This window comes from Pseudophryne corroboree, chromosome 7, assembly GCF_028390025.1.
Source record: "Pseudophryne corroboree isolate aPseCor3 chromosome 7, aPseCor3.hap2, whole genome shotgun sequence".
Classification (NCBI taxonomy): Eukaryota; Metazoa; Chordata; class Amphibia; order Anura; family Myobatrachidae; genus Pseudophryne; species Pseudophryne corroboree.
Window position 1 is genome coordinate 258,451,178 of NC_086450.1, and position 19,874 is coordinate 258,471,051.

Here is a 19,874-nt window from a genome sequence, read left to right on the forward strand (position 1 = left end):
CGTCCATCCATAATTGTATACCACCTACCCGTGGGTTTTTTTTTTCTTTCTTCTTCTTTATACATACTACTATAGTAGCTTACTGTAGCAGTCTGCGGTGCTGCTGAGCTGACAGTGTCCAGCAGGTCCGTCATCAGTCATTACATAATAAATATATATACCTGTCCGGCTGCAGTACTAGTGATATTATATATATATATATATATATATAGATTTCATCTCATAATCATCCAGTCTATATTAGCAGCAGACACAGTACGGTAGTCCACGGCTGTAGCTACCTCTGTGTCGGCAGTCGCTCGTCCATCCATAATTGTATACCACCTACCCGTGTTTTTTTTTTTTTCTTCTTCTTTATACATACTACTATAGTAGCTTAGTGTAGCAGTCTGCGGTGCTGCTGAGCTGACAGTGTCCAGCAGGTCCGTCATCAGTCATTACATAATAAATATATCTACCTGTCCGGCTGCAGTACTAGTATGATATTATATATATATATATAGATTTCATCTCATTATCATCCAGTCTATATTAGCAGCAGACACAGTACGGTAGTCCACGGCTATAGCTACCTCTGTGTCGGCAGTCGCTCGTCCATCCATAATTGTATACCACCTACCCGTGGTTTTTTTTTTCTTTCTTCTTTATACATACTACTATAGTAGCTTACTGTAGCAGTCTGCGGTGCTGCTGAGCTGACAGTGTCCAGCAGGTCCGTCATCAGTCATTACATAATAAATATATCTACCTGTCCGGCTGCAGTACTAGTGTGATATTATATATAAGTATATATATTGATTTCATCTCATTATCATCCAGTCTATATTAGCAGCAGACACAGTACGGTAGTCCACGGCTGTAGCTACCTCTGTGTCGGCAGTCGCTCGTCCATCCATAAGTATACTAGTATCCATCCATCTCCATTGTTTACCTGAGGTGCCTTTAAGTTGTGCCTATTAAAATATGGAGAACAAAAATGTTGAGGTTCCAAAATTAGGGAAAGATCAAGATCCACTTCCACCTCGTGCTGAAGCTGCTGCCACTAGTCATGGCCGAGACGATGAAATGCCAGCAACGTCGTCTGCCAAGGCCGATGCCCAATGTCATAGTACAGAGCATGTCAAATCCAAAACACCAAATATCAGTAAAAAAAGGACTCCAAAATCTAAAATAAAATTGTCGGAGGAGAAGCGTAAACTTGCCAATATGCCATTTACCACACGGAGTGGCAAGGAACGGCTGAGGCCCTGGCCTATGTTCATGGCTAGTGGTTCAGATTCACATGAGGATGGAAGCACTCAGCCTCTCGCTAGAAAAATGAAAAGACTCAAGCTGGCAAAAGCACCGCAAAGAACTGTGCGTTCTTCGAAATCCCAAATCCACAAGGAGAGTCCAATTGTGTCGGTTGCGATGCCTGACCTTCCCAACACTGGACGTGAAGAGCATGCGCCTTCCACCATTTGCACGCCCCCTGCAAGTGCTGGAAGGAGCACCCGCAGTCCAGTTCCTGATAGTCAGATTGAAGATGTCAGTGTTGAAGTACACCAGGATGAGGAGAATATGGGTGTTGCTGGCACTGGGGAGGAAATTGACAAGGAGGATTCTGATGGTGAGGTGGTTTGTTTAAGTCAGGCACCCGGGGAGACACCTGTTGTCCGTGGGAGGAATATGGCCGTTGACATGCCTGGTGAAAATACCAAAAAAATCAGCTCTTCGGTGTGGAAGTATTTCAACAGAAATGCGGACAACATTTGTCAAGCCGTGTGTTGCCTTTGTCAAGCTGTAATAAGTAGGGGTAAGGACGTTAACCACCTCGGAACATCCTCCCTTATACGTCACCTGCAGCGCATTCATAATAAGTCAGTGACAAGTTCAAAAACTTTGGGCGACAGCGGAAGCAGTCCACTGACCAGTAAATCCCTTCCTCTTGTAACCAAGCTCACGCAAACCACCCCACCAACTCCCTCAGTGTCAATTTCCTCCTTCCCCAGGAATGCCAATAGTCCTGCAGGCAATGTCACTGGCAATTCTGACGATTCCTCTCCTGCCTGGGATTCCTCCGATGCATCCTTGCGTGTAACGCCTACTGCTGCTGGCGTTGTCGATGGTCATCCCAGAGGGGAAATCGTAAGACCACTTTTACTACTTCCACCAAGCAATTGACTGTCCAACAGTCCTTTGCGAGGAAGATGAAATATCACAGCAGTCATCCTGCTGCAAAGCGGATAACTGAGGCCTTGGCATCCTGGGTGGTGAGAAACGTGGTTCCGGTATCCATCATTACTGCAGAGCCAACTAGAGACTTGTTGGAGGTACTGTGTCCCCGGTACCAAATACCATCTAGGTTCCATTTCTCTAGGCAGGCGATACCGAAAATGTACACAGACCTCAGAAAAAGAGTCACCAGTGTCCTAAAAAATGCAGCTGTACCCAATGTCCACTTAACCACGGACATGTGGACAAGTGGAGCAGGGCAGGGTCAGGACTATATGACTGTGACAGCCCACTGGGTAGATGTATGGACTCCCGCCGCAAGAACAGCAGCGGCGGCACCAGTAGCAGCATCTCGCAAACGCCAACTCTTTCCTAGGCAGGCTACGCTTTGTATCACCGCTTTCCAGAATACGCACACAGCTGAAAACCTCTTACGGCAACTGAGGAAGATCATCGCGGAATGGCTTACCCCAATTGGACTCTCCTGTGGATTTGTGGCATCGGACAACGCCAGCAATATTGTGTGTGCATTAAATCTGGGCAAATTCCAGCACGTCCCATGTTTTGCACATACCTTGAATTTGGTGGTGCAGAATTTTTTAAAAAACGACAGGGGCGTGCAAGAGATGCTGTCGGTGGCCAGAAGAATTGCGGGACACTTTCGGCGTACAGGCACCACGTACAGAAGACTGGAGCAACACCAAAAACGCCTGAACCTGCCCTGCCATCATCTGAAGCAAGAAGTGGTAACGAGGTGGAATTCAACCCTATATATGCTTCAGAGGTTGGAGGAGCAGCAAAAGGCCATTCAAGCCTATACAATTCAGCACGATATAGGAGGTGGAATGCACCTGTCTCAAGCGCAGTGGAGAATGATTTCAACGTTGTGCAAGGTTCTGCTGCCCTTTGAACTTGCCACACGTGAAGTCAGTTCAGACACTGCCAGCCTGAGTCAGGTCATTCCCCTCATCAGGCTTTTGCAGAAGAAGCTGGAGACATTGAAGGAGGAGCTAACACGGAGCGATTCCGCTAGGCATGTGGGACTTGTGGATGGAGCCCTTAATTCGCTTAACAAGGATTCACGGGTGGTCAATCTGTTGAAATCAGAGCACTACATTTTGGCCACCGTGCTCGATCCTAGATTTAAAACCTACCTTGGATCTCTCTTTCCGGCAGACACAAGTCTGCTGGGGTTCAAAGACCTGCTGGTGAGAAAATTGTCAAGTCAAGCGGAACGCGACCTGTCAACATCTCCTCCTTCACATTCTCCCGCAACGGGGGGTGCGAGGAAAAGGCTCAGAATTCCGAGCCCACCCGCTGGCGGTGATGCAGGGCAGTCTGGAGCGACTGCTGATGCTGACATCTGGTCCGGACTGAAGGACCTGTCAACGATTACGGACATGTCGTCTACTGTCACTGCATATGATTCTCTCCCCATTGAAAGAATGGTGGAGGATTATATGAGTGACCGCATCCAAGTAGGCACGTCACACAGTCCGTACTTATACTGGCAGGAAAAAGAGGCAATTTGGAGGCCCTTGCACAAACTTGCTTTATTCTACCTAAGTTGCCCTCCCACAAGTGTGTACTCCGAAAGAGTGTTTAGTGCCGCCGCTCACCTTGTCAGCAATCGGCGTACGAGGTTACTTCCAGAAAATGTGGAGAAGATGATGTTCATTAAAATTAATTATAATTAATTCCTCCGTGGAGACATTGACCAGCAGCAATTGCCTCCACAAAGTACACAGGGAGCTGAGATGGTGGATTCCAGTGGGGACGAATTGATAATCTGTGAGGAGGGGGATGTACACGGTGATATATCGGAGGATGATGATGAGGTGGACATCTTGCCTCTGTAGAGCCAGTTTGTGCAAGGAGAGATTAATTGCTTCTTTTTTGGTGGGGGTCCAAACCAACCCGTCATTTCAGTCACAGTCGTGTGGCAGACCCTGTCACTGAAATGATGGGTTGGTTAAAGTGTGCATGTCCTGTTTATACAACATAAGGGTGGGTGGGAGGGTCCAAGGACAATTCCATCTTGCACCTCTTTTTTCTTTAATTTTTCTTTGCGTCATGTGCTGTTTGGGGAGTGTTTTTTGGAAGGGCCATCCTGTGTGACACTGCAGTGCCACTCCTAGATGGGCCAGGTGTTTGTGTCGGCCACTAGGGTCGCTTATCTTACTCACACAGCTACCTCATTGCGCCTCTTTTTTTCTTTGCGTCATGTGCTGTTTGGGGAGTGTTTTTTGGAAGGGCCATCCTGCGTGACACTGCAGTGCCACTCCTAGATTGGCCCGGTGTTTGTGTCGGCCACTAGGGTCGCTTATCTTACTCACACAGCTACCTCATTGCGCCTCTTTTTTTCTTTGCGTCATGTGCTGTTTGGGGAGGGTTTTTTGGAAGGGCCATCCTGCGTGACACTGCAGTGCCACTCCTAGATGGGCCCGGTGTTTGTGTCGGCCACTAGGGTCGCTTATCTTACTCACACAGCTACCTCATTGCGCCTCTTTTTTTCTTTGCGTCATGTGCTGTTTGGGGAGTGTTTTTTGGAAGGGCCATCCTGCGTGACACTGCAGTGCCACTCCTAGATGGGCCCGGTGTTTGTGTCGGCCACTAGGGTCGCTTAGCTTACTCACACAGCTACCTCATTGCGCCTCTTTTTTTCTTTGCGTCATGTGCTGTTTGGGGAGTGTTTTTTGGAAGGGCCATCCTGCGTGACACTGCAGTGCCACTCCTAGATGGGCCCGGTGTTTGTGTCGGCCACTAGGGTCGCTTATCTTACTCACACAGCTACCTCATTGCGCCTCTTTTTTTCTTTGCGTCATGTGCTGTTTGGGGAGTGTTTTTTGGAAGGGCCATCCTGCGTGACACTGCAGTGCCACTCCTAGATGGGCCCGGTGTTTGTGTCGGCCACTAGGGTCGCTTAGCTTAGTCATCCAGCGACCTCGGTGCAAATTTTAGGACTAAAAATAATATTGTGAGGTGTGAGGTATTCAGAATAGACTGAAAATGAGTGGAAATTATGGTTTTTGAGGTTAATAATACTTTGGGATCAAAATGACCCCCAAATTCTATGATTTAAGCTGTTTTTTAGTGTTTTTTTTAAAAAACACCCGAATCCAAAACACACCCGAATCCGACAAAAAAAAATTCGGTGAGGTTTTGCCAAAACGCGGTCGAACCCAAAACACGGCCGTGGAACCGAACCCAAAACCAAAACACAAAACCCGAAAAATTTCAAGTGCACATCTCTAGAATCTTGGTCATGCTCTGGTTTCTCTTCAGAACGAACAAATCTTTCGCCTTTTACTAAAGATTTCCGTGGAGAGGAGCAAAACTGAGTTTTATCTCAATTTTTGTATGCCCCGTCTTATTGGGGTTTCTTTTATCGGTTTAAAGATAGAACGAGTGTGCTTTAATGTAAGCTCATTTGCATAGAAATGACAGTAAATGTTTGTTTCTTTTCAAACAGAACTTTCTTGACTATACTAATTGCTTGAAAGATCTGGGAGCACATGGAAAAGAGTACAAACCATGTTTATAGCAAGGGAAGCCTGGTGAGAAATCTGCTTTCATTCTTTCAAATTGGGTGCTCACTTTGATCTGAATGAGGACTGCTGGCATGGCACTCAGGCGACAGGGGGTATCTTGGTCATGCTCTGGTTTCTCTTCAGAACGAACAAATCTTTCGCATTTTACTAAAGATTTCCGTGGAGAGGAGCAAAACTGAGTTTTATCTCAATTTTTGCATGCCCCATATTATTGGGGTTTCTTTTATTGGTTTAAAGATAGAACACGTGTGCTTTAATGTAAGCTCATTTGCATAGAAATGACAGTAAATGTTTGTTTCTTTTCAAACAGAACTTTCTTGACCACACTAATTGCTTGAAAGATCTGGGAGCACATGGAAAAGAGTACAAACCATGTTTTGTAGCAAGGGGAAGCCTGGTGAGAAATCTGCTTTCATTCTTTCAAATTGGGTGCTCACTTTGAGCTGAATGAGGACTGCTGGCATGGCACTCAGGCAACAGGTGGAATCTTGGTCATGCTCTGGTTTCTCTTCAGAATGAACAAATCTTTCGCCTTTTATTAAAGATTTCCGTGGAGAGGAGCAAAACTGAGTTTTATCTCAATTTTTGCATGCCCCATATTATTGGGGTTTCTTTTATCAGTTTAAAGACAGAACGAGTGTGCTTTCTTTTTAGCTTTAATGTAAGTTTATTTGCATAACAATGACAGTAAATGTCAGTTTCTTTTCAAGCAGAACTTTCTTGACCATACTAATTGCTTGAAAGATCTGGGAGCACATGGAAAAGAGTACAAACCATGCTTATAGCAAGGGGAAGCCTGGTGAGAAATCTGCTTTCTTTCTTTCAAATTGGGTGCTCACTTTGAGCTGAATGAGGACTGCTGGCATGGCACTCAGGCGACAGGTGGAATCTTGGTCATGCTCTGGTTTCTCTTCAGAATGAACAAATCTTTCGCCTTTTATTAAAGATTTCCGTGGAGAGGAGCAAAACCGAGTTTTATTTCAATTTTTGCATGCCCCATCTTATTGGGGTTTCTTTTATCGGTTTAAAGATAGAATGAGTGTGCTTTAATGTAAGCTCATTTGCATAGAAATGACAGTAAATGTTTGTTTCTTTTCAAACAGAACTTTCTTGACCACACTAATTGCTTGAAAGATCTGGGAGCACATGGAAAAGAGTACAAACCATGTTTATAGCAAGGGGAAGCCTGGTGATAAATCTGCTTTCTTTCTTTCTTTCAAATTGGGTGCTCACTTTGAGCTGAATGAGGACTGCTGGCATGGCACTCAGGCGACAGGTGGAATCTTGGTCATGCTCTGGTTTCTCTTCTGAATGAACAAATCTTTCGCCTTTTACTAAAGATTTCCGTGGAGAGGAGCAAAACTGAGTTTTATCTCAATTTTTGCATGCCCCATCTTATTGGGGTTTCTTTTATCGGTTTAAAGATAGAACGAGTGTGCTTTAATGTAAGCTCATTTTCATAGAAATGACAGTAAATGTTTGTTTCTTTTCAAACAGAACTTTCTTGACCACACTAATTGCTTGAAAGATCTGGGAGCACATGGAAAAGAGTACAAACCATGTTTATAGCAAGGGGAAGCCTGGTGATAAATCTGCTTTCTTTCTTTCAAATTGGGTGCTCACTTTGAGCTGAATGAGGACTGCTGGCATGGCACTCAGGCGACAGGTGGAATCTTGGTCATGCTCTGGTTTCTCTTCTGAATGAACAAATCTTTCGCCTTTTACTAAAGATTTCCGTGGAGAGGAGCAAAACTGAGTTTTATCTCAATTTTTGCATTCCCCTATATTATTGGGGTTTCTTTTATTGGTTTAAAGATAGAACGAGTGTGCTTTAATGTAAGCTCATTTGCATAGAAATGACAGTAAATGTTTGTTTCTTTTCAAACAGAACTTTCTTGACCACACTAATTGCTTGAAAGATCTGGGAGCACATGGAAAAGAGTACAAACCATGTTTTGTAGCAAGGGGAAGCCTGGTGAGAAATCTGCTGTCTTTCTTTCAAATTGGGTGCTCACTTTGAGCTGAATGAGGACTGCTGGCATGGCACTCAGGCAACAGGTGGAATCTTGGTCATGCTCTGGTTTCTCTTCAGAATGAACAAATTTTTCGCTTTTTATTAAAGATTTTTGTGAAGAGGAGCAAAACTGAGTTTTATCTCAATTTTTGCATGCCCCATATTATTGGGGTTTCTTTTATCAGTTTAAAGACAGAACGAGTGTGCTTTCTTTTTAGCTTTAATGTAAATTTATTTGCATAACAATGACAGTAAATGTCTGTTTCTTTTCAAGCAGAACTTTCTTGACCATACTAATTGCTTGAAAGATCTGGGAGCACATGGAAAAGAGTACAAACCATGCTTATAGCAAGGGGAAGCCTGGTGAGAAATCTGCTTTCTTTCTTTCAAATTGGGTGCTCACTTTGAGCTGAATGAGGACTGCTGGCATGGCACTCAGGCGACAGGTGGAATCTTGGTCATGCTCTGGTTTCTCTTCAGAACGAACAAATCTTTCGCCTTTTATTAAAGATTTCCGTGGAGAGGAGCAAAACCGAGTTTTATTTCAATTTTTGCATGCCCCATCTTATTGGGGTTTCTTTTATCGGTTTAAAGATAGAATGAGTGTGCTTTAATGTAAGCTCATTTGCATAGAAATGACAGTAAATGTTTGTTTCTTTTCAAACAGAACTTTCTTGACCATGCTACTTGCTTGAAAGATCTGGGAGCACATGGAAAACAGTGCAAACCATGCTTATAGCAAGGGGAAGCCAGTTGAGAAATCTGCTTTCTTTCAAATTGGGCGCTCACTTTGAGCTGAATGAGGACTGCTGGCATGGCATTCAGGTGACCGGTGGAATCTTGGTCATGCTCTGGTTTCTCTTCAGAATGAACAAATCTTTCGCCTTTTTCTAAAGATTTCCGTGGAGAGGAGCAAAACTGAGTTTTATCTCAATTTTTGCATGCCCCATCTTATTGGGGTTTCTTTTATCGGTTTAAAGATAGAACGAGTGTGCTTTAATGTAAGCTCATTTTCATAGAAATGACAGTAAATGTTTGTTTCTTTTCAAACAGAACTTTCTTGACCACACTAATTGCTTGAAAGATCTGGGAGCACATGGAAAAGAGTACAAACCATGTTTATAGCAAGGGGAAGCCTGGTGATAAATCTGCTTTCTTTCTTTCAAATTGGGTGCTCACTTTGAGCTGAATGAGGACTGCTGGCATGGCACTCAGGCGACAGGTGGAATCTTGGTCATGCTCTGGTTTCTCTTCTGAATGAACAAATCTTTCGCCTTTTACTAAAGATTTCCGTGGAGAGGAGCAAAACTAAGTTTTATCTCTATTTTTGCATTCCCCTATATTATTGGGGTTTCTTTTATTGGTTTAAAGATAGAACGAGTGTGCTTTAATGTAAGCTCATTTGCATAGAAATGACAGTAAATGTTTGTTTCTTTTCAAACAGAACTTTCTTGACCACACTAATTGCTTGAAAGATCTGGGAGCACATGGAAAAGAGTACAAACCATGTTTTGTAGCAAGGGGAAGCCTGGTGAGAAATCTGCTGTCTTTCTTTCAAATTGGGTGCTCACTTTGAGCTGAATGAGGACTGCTGGCATGGCACTCAGGCAACAGGTGGAATCTTGGTCATGCTCTGGTTTCTCTTCAGAATGAACAAATTTTTCGCTTTTTATTAAAGATTTTCGTGAAGAGGAGCAAAACTGAGTTTTATCTCAATTTTTGCATGCCCCATATTATTGGGGTTTCTTTTATCAGTTTAAAGACAGAACGAGTGTGCTTTCTTTTTAGCTTTAATGTAAGTTTATTTGCATAACAATGACAGTAAATGTCTGTTTCTTTTCAAGCAGAACTTTCTTGACCATACTAATTGCTTGAAAGATCTGGGAGCATATGGAAAAGAGTACAAACCATGCTTATAGCAAGGGGAAGCCTGGTGAGAAATCTGCTTTCTTTCTTTCAAATTGGGTGCTCACTTTGAGCTGAATGAGGACTGCTGGCATGGCACTCAGGCGACAGGTGGAATCTTGGTCATGCTCTGGTTTCTCTTCAGAACGAACAAATCTTTCGCCTTTTATTAAAGATTTCCGTGGAGAGGAGCAAAACCGAGTTTTATTTCAATTTTTGCATGCCCCATCTTATTGGGGTTTCTTTTATCGGTTCAAAGATAGAATGAGTGTGCTTTAATGTAAGCTCATTTGCATAGAAATGACAGTAAATGTTTGTTTCTTTTCAAACTGAACTTTCTTGACCATGCTACATGCTTGAAAGATCTGGGAGCACATGGGAAACAGTACAAAGCATGCTTATAGCAAGGGGAAGCCAGGTGAGAAATCTGCTTTCTTTCAAATTGGGCGCTCACTTTGAGCTGAATGAGGACTGCTGGCATGGCATTCAGGTGACAGGTGGAATCTTGGTCATGCTCTGGTTTCTTTTCAGAATTAACAAATCTTTCGCCTTTTATTAAAGGAGCAAAACTGAGTTTTATGTCAATTTTTGCATGCCCTATGTTATTGGGGTTTCTTTTATCAGTTTAAAGACAGAACGAGTGTGCTTTCTTGGTAGCTTTAATGTAAGTTTATTTGCATAACAATGACAGTAAATGTCTGTTTCTTTTCAAGCAGAACTTTCTTGACCATACTAATTGCTTGAAAGATCTGGGAGCACATGGAAAAGAGTACAAACCATGCTTATAGCAAGGGGAAGCCTGGTGAGAAATCTACTTTCTTTCTTTCAAATTGGGTGCTCACTTTGAGCTGAATGAGGACTGCTGGCATGGCACTCAGGCGACAGGTGGAATCTTGGTCATGCTCTGGTTTCTCTTCAGAACGAACAAATCTTTCGCCTTTTATTAAAGATTTCCGTGGAGAAGAGCAAAACCAAGTTTTATTTCAATTTTTGCATGCCCCATCTTATTGGGGTTTCTTTTATCGGTTTAAAGATAGAACGAGTGTGCTTTAATGTAAGCTCATTTGCATAGAAATGACAGTAAATGTTTGTTTCTTTTCAAACAGAACTTTCTTGACCATGCTACTTGCTTGAAAGATCTGGGAGCACATGGAAAACAGTACAAACCATGCAGTATCACAAGAGCCTTTATTTGATCTTTCATGAAGATAGAGCAGAATTGAGGACACGTCAACAATTTCTGCCGAAGGTGGTTCATCTTTCCACATGGTGCGTTTGGCCACTGACACCTTCGTTGAGTCAAAGTCTCTGGCTGTGGTCAGAACTTTGAAAATTTATGTCACCAGAACGGTTCAGATTAGGAAAACAGAGGCTCTGTTTGTCCTGTATGCTCCCAACAGGATTGGGTGTCCTGCTTCCATGCAGACCAGTATGCGCTGGATGTGTGGTAAGATTCAGCATGCTCATTCCACGGCAGGATTGCCGTTACTGAATTAGGTGAAGACCCATTCTACTAGAAAGGTGGGTTCATCCTGGGCAGCTGGTCGGGGAGTCTCGGCATTGCAACTTTGCCGAGCAGCTATTTAGTAAACACTTTTGCTAAGTTTTACAAGTTTGATACCTTGGCCGATGATAACCTCAAGTTGGGTCATTCGGTGCTGCAGAGTCGCACGCACTCTCCCACCCGTTCAAGAGCTTTGGTATAACCCCATGGTTCTTAATGTGACCCCAGCATCCTCTAGGTCATATGAGAAAATAGGATTTTAATACCTACCGGTAAATCCTTTTCTCTTAGTCCGTAGAGGATGCTGGGCACCCGTCCCAGTCCATACTGTTTTGCTGCAATTGTTCATGCCGTTGGCTTGTGTTCTGTTGAATGCCACATTCTGCGGCATGCTTAAGGTGTGAGCTGGTAAGATGCTCACCTTAGTTTAACAATAAATCCTTTCCTCGAAATGTCCGTCTCCCTGGGCACAGTTCCTAATACTGGAGTCTGGAGAAGGGGCATAGAGGGAGGAGCCAGTTCACACCCTTTGAAAGTCTTAAAGTGCCCATGTCTCTTGCGGATCCCGTCTATACCCCATGGTTCTTAATGTGACCCCAGCATCCTCTACGGACTAAGAGAAAAGGATGCCCTTGCGCACTATCCTGACTTCTCCTCCCGTCTGCTTACTTTTTGCCTTCCAACGCACAATGCGAACTACAGGTGGTGCTGCAGGGCCCACACCCTTTTACTTGCCTTACAGAACAGCTCTGGAGCTGTTACAGTGCCCAGATGCTGCAAGAAATCAGCTTGAATGCTTCAGGGGATGGGGCATGGCCAACATGAGCCCCACACCAAAGGAGGGTGGGGGTGTTTAATGCAAACTAGGGGTCACCCAAGCACCGCAAAAGGCCGCCATGCCCTGCATGCCACTTTTCTCTTTTCATATGCAGATGAGGGTTCCAGCCAACTTTGGCCCACTGCTTGGATGACATCACCGTATGCAAATCCGTCTGCTGCAGACCTTCCCCCAGGAATGCTTGTACTAGTTGTTGCATATGGTTTGATATTTAATGGTGCTTCAGTATTAGGCAGCCTTCCGCCCTCCCATGTTCATCTGAAAAGATGTGGTCTCCCTGCAGTTGTTGTCCCCAGACGAGAGTTCCCTTGTGCTTCCTCAGTTGAATCTCCTTAACTTGACGGGGGAGGGGCTGCCCGAGCAGCCACCCTCCCCAGCCCTATCCCAACTCATACTTATTTTGCATATGAGATCTCTTGATCATGAAGATTGTTCTCACAGGGTGAGGTTCATCCATTATATTTTAAAATAGGAAGGTACAAATTACATATTTGAATTGCATCTATGTGCTGGATTCAAATGTCCCCCCCCCTTCCTTTCTCAATTGTGCCCGTCAGCAGCTATTCTAAGGTTGCTGCCAATGGGTGTGACACATTAATTTCTTCTGTGGGGTACACTGGACTCCACAAGGATTCACATTGGGGTGTAGAGTAGGATCTTGATCTGAGGCACCAACCGGCTCAAAGCTTTTGACTGTTCTCAAGATGCTCAGCGCATCCTCCTCTATAACCCCGCTTCCATGAACAGGGAGCTCAGTTTGTAGTTGGTGCCTTCAGTAGCAGGCCACTTAACAGGGGCCTGCCTCAGGCAGCCTATTCTTAGCTATTAATTTTGACAAGAAAAGAAGAACTTGTTTTATGAGAATATACAAGGGCTGCAGCAGGCTAGATCTAATAGACATCTTTACTGCAGCTTCATCACTCCCAGCGGTGCTGTATACTCCCGTGCCCTGGTTGCTGGGTCACTGCAGCGGAGGCTCCGGTTTCTTCCTAAGGTCAGTCACACACACACCGCCCTTCCGGATCACGAGGCCGCTGATGAAGGGGAGCGTGGCCGTAGGGGGTGGGCCGTGTGCGCATTGGCGTGGACACTGATTACTGGGCAGCCGCTCCACTAGCCACCAGGTACAGTTAAGGAGCACAGGTCTGGGGGTTTTTCTCCTATATTAACCCAATTTTGTACTGCCCGCAGCGCATTGTGATAGGTAATAGGGCCTGATTCAGGTTGGATTGCAATCACAATAAGCGATCCAACTGCAAAAATTGCTAAGAGCATACGCATGTGCCTGCATTTTCTGCGGCACCCCGCAGAGAATGCGATCACCTCTGCCTGTCAATCGGGGCGGGGGGGAGAGGGGGGTCAGCAACACTCCATTTCCAAGTCAGGGATGGAGCGGTGCAGGGGCAAGGCTTCAAAATGGGGTCTGCAACGGAGGAGACACAGGGGGCGTGGTCACAGCGGCTGTATGACATCACATTCAGCCGCTGTGATCACAAAAATGGTGGCGGCTTTCTGCGCGCACATACAGTCTGCACCAGCAGGAGACTACACCATTTTTTATGATCATGCTGAACTGCAGTGCGACTGCAATTACAGCATGGTCAAGAAGGGAGGCGTCATGCTGGGTGGCCATGACCTGTCACTGTGCAGGAGCCAGCGCCGCTCACACACTAGTCCCCGGGTGCAGCCCCCAACCCCCGGGACACCCGGAGCAACAAAATGTAGATTCAGGCCACCAGGCCACGCCCCTACCTATGAAACCATGCCTCCTTTTTACCATTGCGCTGCTTATCTGCGCGCACTGCATTACAATCTCCCTCGCCACCTCTCTGGGTGTCACCAGTGATAGTGACACCACTGCCATGCTTGTAGCAGCTGGTCCTAAGATCTACGCCTCAAGCCCTGAGTGTTTGCCCTTGTGACTTGTTGATCATCATAGCGAAGCAGATGCTTACAGAAAACTGCAGGGGCTTAGATTGAAAATAAAAAAATTGATGGGTATAAGGAAGAGAGGAGCGGGTTCGGTTCTCCGAGAACCGAATTCCCCACGAACTCCACGTGGTTTACACTGGTCCGAGGCAGGCTCGGTTGTTCCCGCCTGACTCGGAAAACCTGAACAAGGGAAAATGTCATCATCCCGCTGTCGGATTCTCGCGAGATTCGGATTCCATATAAAGAGCTGCGCGTTGCCGCCATTTTTACTCGTGCATTGAAGAGAGAGCGGAGAGGACGTGGCTATGTTCTCTCAGTGGAAATCTCAATATCAGTGCTCAGTATCAGTGGTTACTTATTGCTGCTCAGTAATACTAGTAGTGTGTCTCTCCTGCTCAGTGTCAGTTCTCTGTAGTATCCTCATCAGTGCTCAGTATCACTGCTCATTGTCTTGTGCTGCATTGTGGTGCTCAGCATACTAAAGTACATTACTAATAGTCCAGTGCTGCATCTTGCTGCTCAGTGTCAGTTCTAGTATCCTCATCAGTGCTCACTATCACTGCTCATTGCATTGTGGTGTTCTGTATACTACAGTAACATAGTAATATAGTAACATAGTTTTTGAGGTTGAATAGAGGCAAATTGCCCATCGTGTTCAACCTGTTTTAAGTTGTGATGATTCTACATACTTGCTGAATAATGTTTTATGACTAGTTAGCTACTATAACTCATGTTACCCCCGGATTAACCATGTTGATATTTTAAGTATTATAACCTTGGATAGCTTTTTCATTCAGAAATGTATCCATTCCTTTTTTAAATCCAATTACAGAGTCCGCCATTACCACCTTCCCTGGCAGGGAATTCCACATCCTGATTGCCCTAACAGTGAAGAACCCTTTCCTCCATTGCGTTCTGAACTTTCCTCCAGTCGCAGCGAGTGACCACGTGTTCTTTTAATAAATAATTCCTCTGATAACTCTTTGTTATGTATCTTTACATATTTGAAGATATTAATAAAATCTCCTCTTAGGCACCTCTTTTCTAGTGTATACATATTCAGCCTAGTAAGTCTTTACTTATAGTCCAGTACTTTTAGGCCTTTAATCAATTTAGCCTTCAGGATCTCTTGCACTTCCATGAGCAGCAGAGTAGTGCAATGGAAGCATGCTGGCCCATAACTCAGAGGTCAATTGATCGAAACTATCCTCTGCTATGTGCATTTTTTTTTTTTTATAATTAAAGTAATCAAAAACTGGGATTGATATTTTGGCTCTTTTATTTTTACTTAAAGTACAATAACTTTTATCATTTTAATTTGTTTTAATAGTATATTGACAGCATTGTTTTCTTTAAAAAATCCACTTAATTTTCTTTACCCTATTACTGAAATGGTAATTGACAAAAACAAACTACATTGTCACCAGAAGAGCAATGCAAAATGTACAAGTGATATATTAAAATCATCTTCCATCTTGAATTTCAATGATGCATTGGGACAACAATTTTGTGAGAAACATCTTCACCCATAAAGAAAGATTTTCTTAATTCCTTACCTGTGTGCTGATTAGATATTACCTTGTTTTCACATTAAACAGACTTCCACATGAGAAAGCAGCAAGGATGCAGTGACATTTATGCTTCCTGGTGTCAACCTGTATTATTTCAGTAGACATTGAAATGAGGATGCATCTTGCTGCCTTTCCAATGTAGCAAGTTTAATTCAGTAATAGGTGAAAAAACATTCCTACAAATGTGTTAATCAGAGACTTGGCTTTGTGGACACTTTTCAGAGAGCAAATTTGTTAGCATAAAAATAAAGTCAGAAAATGAAGAGCTGTTTAATCACTCAATTGGACTTTTCTGCCAGCATAATTTTTTTTTTCTCTGCAACCCACTGCTAAATTGTGCTTCCTAGCTGTTTTTTATAAAATCACTTAATCAAATCTAACTCTGATTACATCAGAGAAGGCCAGGTACCCTACACCATAAGAGGGGGTTTGAAATTTTGACTTGTCTACTTAAAGATCACCAAAATCTGATTACAAGGTCAATTATATACCTGGGTGGGATTGAACCACCAACCTTTTGGTTAATAGCCTAACATGCTAACCGATTGCGCCACAGAGACACCTTGCAAAAGTAGATACTGACAAAGGCTAATAAGCATTCATCTAGAACGTTTCCTAGAAAAACTTTAAAAAGTCAATAATCTGGGGAATTTTTGTAAGAAACACATTGGTACTTTCCCATGATGAGTGAGTGCTTCAGGATCTCTTGCACTTACATGGGCTATTAACCAAAAGGTTGGTGGTTCAATCCCACCCAGGGACGTAATTGACCTTGTGATCAGATTTTGGTGATCTTTAAGTAGACAAGTCAAAATTTCAAACCCCCTCTTATGGTGTAGGGTACCTGGCCTTCTCTGACATAATCAGAGTTAGATTTAATTAAGTGATTTTATAAAAAAACAGCTAGGAAGCACAATTTAGCAGTGGGTTGCAGAGAAAAAAATAACATTTTAAACCTACCGGTAAATTTTTTTTCTCGTTGTCCGTAGAGGATGCTGGGGACTCCGTAAGGACCATGGGGGATAGACGGGCTCCGCAGGAGACATGGGCACTTTAAGAAAGACTTTAGATCTGGGTGTGCACTGGCTCCTCCCTCTATGCCCCTCCTTCAGACCTCAGTTAGAGAAACTGTGCCCAGAGGAGACGGACAGTACGAGGAAAGGATTTTTGTTAATCCAAGGTCAAGATTCATACCAGCCACACCAATCACACCGTATAACTTGTGATATACTACCCAGTTAACAGTATGAAAACAACATAGCATCAGTCCAAGACCGATGAAAACTAACATATAACCCTTATGTAAGCAATAACTATATACAAGTCTAGCAGAAGTAGTCCGCACTTGGGACGGGCACCCAGCATCCTCTACGGACTACGAGAAAAAGATTTACCGGTAGGTTTAAAATCTTATTTTCTCTTACGTCCTAGAGGATGCTGGGGACTCCGTAAGGACCATGGGGATTATACCAAAGCTCCCAAACAGGCAGGAGAGTGCGGATGACTCTGCAGCACCGATTGAGCAAACAGGAGGTACTCCTCAGCCAGGGTATCAAACTTATAGAACTTTGCAAAGGTGTTTGAACCCGACCAAGTAGCAGCTCGGCACAGCTGTAGTGCCGAGACCCCTCGGGCAGCTGCCCAAGAAGAGCCCAACTTCCTAGTGGAATGGGCATTGACTGAATTAGGCAACGGCAATCCCGCCATAGAATGCGCCTGCTGAATCGTGTTACAGATCCAGCGAGCAGTAGTCTGCTTTGAAGCAGGGGCGCCAATCTTGTTGGCTGCATACAGGACAAACAGTACTTCTGTTTTTCTGACTCTAGCCGTTCTGGCCACGTAAATTTTCAAAGCCCTGACCACATCAAGGGACTCGGAATCCTCCAAGTCACGCGTAGCCACAGGCACCACAATAGGTTGGTTCATATGAAAGGATGAGTCCACTTTTAGCAGGAATTGAGGACGGGTCCGCAATTCCGCTCTATCCATATGGAAAACCAGATAGGGGCTTTTATGTGATAAAGCCGCTAATTCCGACACTCGCCTAGCGGAAGCCAAGGCTAATAACATGACCACCTTCCAAGTGAGATATTTCAACTCCACCTTTTTAAGTGATTCAAACCATAACCTTAACACCACGTTAAGGTCCCAAGGCACCACCGGAGGTACAAAAGGAGGCTGCATATGCAGTACTCCCTTCACAAAAGTTTGTACTTACTTCAGGGAGAGAGGCCAATTCCTTTTGAAAGAAAATGGATAAGGCCAAAATCTGAACCTTAATAGAGCCTAATTTTAGGCCCAAATTCACTCCAGTTTGAAGTGAAGGAAGTGGCCCAGGTGGAATTCTTCCGTAGGAGCATTCCTGGCCTGACACCAAGAAACATATTTTCGCCATATACAGTGATAATGTTTAGATGTCACGTCCTTCCTAGCCTTTATTAGCGTAGGAATGACCTCATCTGGAATACCCTTTTCTGCTAGGATCCGGCGTTCAACCGCCATGCCGTCAAAAGCAGCCGCGGTAAGTCTTGGAACAGACAGGGCCCCTGTTGCAACAGGTCCTGTCTTAGAGGAAGTGGCCACGGATCTTCTGTGAGCATTTCCTGCAGATCTGGATACCAGGTCCTTCGTGGCCAATCTGGAACAATGAGAATTGTTCTCACTCCTCTTTTTCTTACTATTATCAACACTTTGGGTATGAGAGGTAGAGGAGGAAATACATAGACCGACCGGAACACCCACGGTGTCACTAGGGCATCTACAGCTACTGCCTGAGGGTCTCTTGACCTGGCGCAATACCTCTGTAGCTTTTTGTTGAGGCGGGACGCCATCATGTCTATCTGGGGCAGTCCCCACCGACTTGCAATCTGTGCGAAGATTTCCTGATGAAGTCCCCACTCTCCTGGATGTAGGTCGTGTCTGCTGAGGAAGTCTGCTTCCCAGTTGTCCACTCCCGGAATGAACACTGCTGACAGTGCGCTTACATGATTCTCAGCCCAGCGAAGAATTCTGGTGGCTTCCGCCATCGCCACTCTGCTCCTTGTGCCGCCTTGGCGGTTTACATGAACTACTGCGGTGATGTTGTCTGACTGGATCAGAACTGGTTGGTCGCGAAGTAAGGTCTCCGCTTGACGTAGGGCGTTGTATATGGCCCTTAGCTCCAGGATGTTGATGTGAAGACAAGTCTCCTGACTTGACCAAAGACCTTGGAAATGTCTTCCCTGTGTGGCTACTCCCCAACCTCGGAGGCTCGCGTTCGTGGTCACCAGGATCCAGTCCTGAATGCCGAACCTGCGGCCCTTTAGAAGGTGAGCACTCTGCAGCCACCACAGGAGAGATACCCTGTCCCTGGGGGACAGGGTGATCAACTGATGAATCTGTAGTTGTGACCCGGACCACTTGTCCAGTAGGTCCCATTGCAAGATCCTCGCATGGAACCTGCCGAAGGGAATGGCCTCGTATGATGCCACCATCATTCCCAGGACTCGAGTGCAGTGAAGCACTGACACCTGTTTTGGTTTCAATAGGTTCCTGACCAGAGTCATGAGTTCCTGGGCCTTTTCTATCGGAAGATAAACCCTTTTCTGGTCCGTATCCATAATCATGCCCGAGCAAAGTCAGACGAGTCGTAGGAACCAACTGCGACTTCGGGATATTGAGAATCCAGCCGTGTTGCTGTAACACCTTCAGTGAAAGTTATACGCTGTTCAGCAACTGCTCTCTTGATCTCGCTTTTATGAGGAGATCGTTCAAGTACGGGATAATTGTGACACCTTGCTTTCGCAGGAGCACCATAATTTCCGCCATTACCTTGGTGAAAATTCTCGGGGAAAATTCTGGAGAGACCAAACGGCAACGTCTGAAATTGGTAATGACAATACTGTACCGCAAATCTTAGGTACGCCTGATTAGGTGGATAAATGAGTACATGAAGGTATGCATCCTTTATGTCCAGAGATATCATAAAATCCCCCCCTTCTAGGCTGGCGATGACCGCTCTTAGCGATTCCATCTTGAACTTGAACCTTTTCAAGTATAGGTTCAGGGATTTTAAATTTAATATGGGTCTGACCAAACCGTCCGGTTTTGGGAGTACAAACAGGGTCGAATAATTTTCCTTTCCTTGTTGAAGCAGGGGAACCTTGACCACCACCTGTTGAAGATACAATTTGTGAATTGCATTTAACACTATCTCCCTTTCCTGGGGAGAAGATGGTAGGGCCGATTTGAAAAACCGGCGAGGAGGCACCTCTTCGAATTTCAGCTTGTAACCCTGAGAAATAATTTCTATTGCCTAGGGATCCACCTGCGAATGAACCCAGATGTGGCTGAAAACTCGAAGACG

General features: G+C 44.7%; 13 non-coding genes across 13 annotated transcripts; all 13 read left to right on the forward strand.

The window, feature by feature from the left end:
* Positions 1-5,479: 5,479 nt before the first annotated feature.
* Positions 5,480-5,595, forward strand: LOC134946733 (U5 spliceosomal RNA). The gene has a single exon (XR_010182335.1). It is a non-coding gene; the product is annotated as a U5 spliceosomal RNA (small nuclear RNA).
* Positions 5,596-5,868: 273 nt separating this feature from the next.
* On the forward strand, positions 5,869-5,984 carry LOC134946761 (U5 spliceosomal RNA). The gene has a single exon (XR_010182358.1). It is a non-coding gene; the product is annotated as a U5 spliceosomal RNA (small nuclear RNA).
* A 275-nt stretch (positions 5,985-6,259) lies between these two features.
* On the forward strand, positions 6,260-6,375 carry LOC134946786 (U5 spliceosomal RNA). The gene has a single exon (XR_010182378.1). It is a non-coding gene; the product is annotated as a U5 spliceosomal RNA (small nuclear RNA).
* Positions 6,376-6,661: 286 nt separating this feature from the next.
* LOC134946799 (U5 spliceosomal RNA) lies at positions 6,662-6,777 on the forward strand. Its single transcript, XR_010182388.1, has one exon. It is a non-coding gene; the product is annotated as a U5 spliceosomal RNA (small nuclear RNA).
* Positions 6,778-7,055: 278 nt separating this feature from the next.
* On the forward strand, positions 7,056-7,171 carry LOC134946772 (U5 spliceosomal RNA). Its single transcript, XR_010182367.1, has one exon. It is a non-coding gene; the product is annotated as a U5 spliceosomal RNA (small nuclear RNA).
* A 274-nt stretch (positions 7,172-7,445) lies between these two features.
* LOC134946815 (U5 spliceosomal RNA) lies at positions 7,446-7,562 on the forward strand. Its single transcript, XR_010182402.1, has one exon. It is a non-coding gene; the product is annotated as a U5 spliceosomal RNA (small nuclear RNA).
* A 275-nt stretch (positions 7,563-7,837) lies between these two features.
* Positions 7,838-7,953, forward strand: LOC134946867 (U5 spliceosomal RNA). Its single transcript, XR_010182445.1, has one exon. It is a non-coding gene; the product is annotated as a U5 spliceosomal RNA (small nuclear RNA).
* A 286-nt stretch (positions 7,954-8,239) lies between these two features.
* Positions 8,240-8,355, forward strand: LOC134946767 (U5 spliceosomal RNA). Its single transcript, XR_010182363.1, has one exon. It is a non-coding gene; the product is annotated as a U5 spliceosomal RNA (small nuclear RNA).
* Positions 8,356-8,625: 270 nt separating this feature from the next.
* LOC134946771 (U5 spliceosomal RNA) lies at positions 8,626-8,741 on the forward strand. Its single transcript, XR_010182366.1, has one exon. It is a non-coding gene; the product is annotated as a U5 spliceosomal RNA (small nuclear RNA).
* A 274-nt stretch (positions 8,742-9,015) lies between these two features.
* LOC134946851 (U5 spliceosomal RNA) lies at positions 9,016-9,132 on the forward strand. Its single transcript, XR_010182433.1, has one exon. It is a non-coding gene; the product is annotated as a U5 spliceosomal RNA (small nuclear RNA).
* Positions 9,133-9,407: 275 nt separating this feature from the next.
* Positions 9,408-9,523, forward strand: LOC134946860 (U5 spliceosomal RNA). The gene has a single exon (XR_010182440.1). It is a non-coding gene; the product is annotated as a U5 spliceosomal RNA (small nuclear RNA).
* A 286-nt stretch (positions 9,524-9,809) lies between these two features.
* LOC134946768 (U5 spliceosomal RNA) lies at positions 9,810-9,925 on the forward strand. Its single transcript, XR_010182364.1, has one exon. It is a non-coding gene; the product is annotated as a U5 spliceosomal RNA (small nuclear RNA).
* Positions 9,926-10,583: 658 nt separating this feature from the next.
* On the forward strand, positions 10,584-10,699 carry LOC134946846 (U5 spliceosomal RNA). The gene has a single exon (XR_010182428.1). It is a non-coding gene; the product is annotated as a U5 spliceosomal RNA (small nuclear RNA).
* Positions 10,700-19,874: the final 9,175 nt, after the last annotated feature.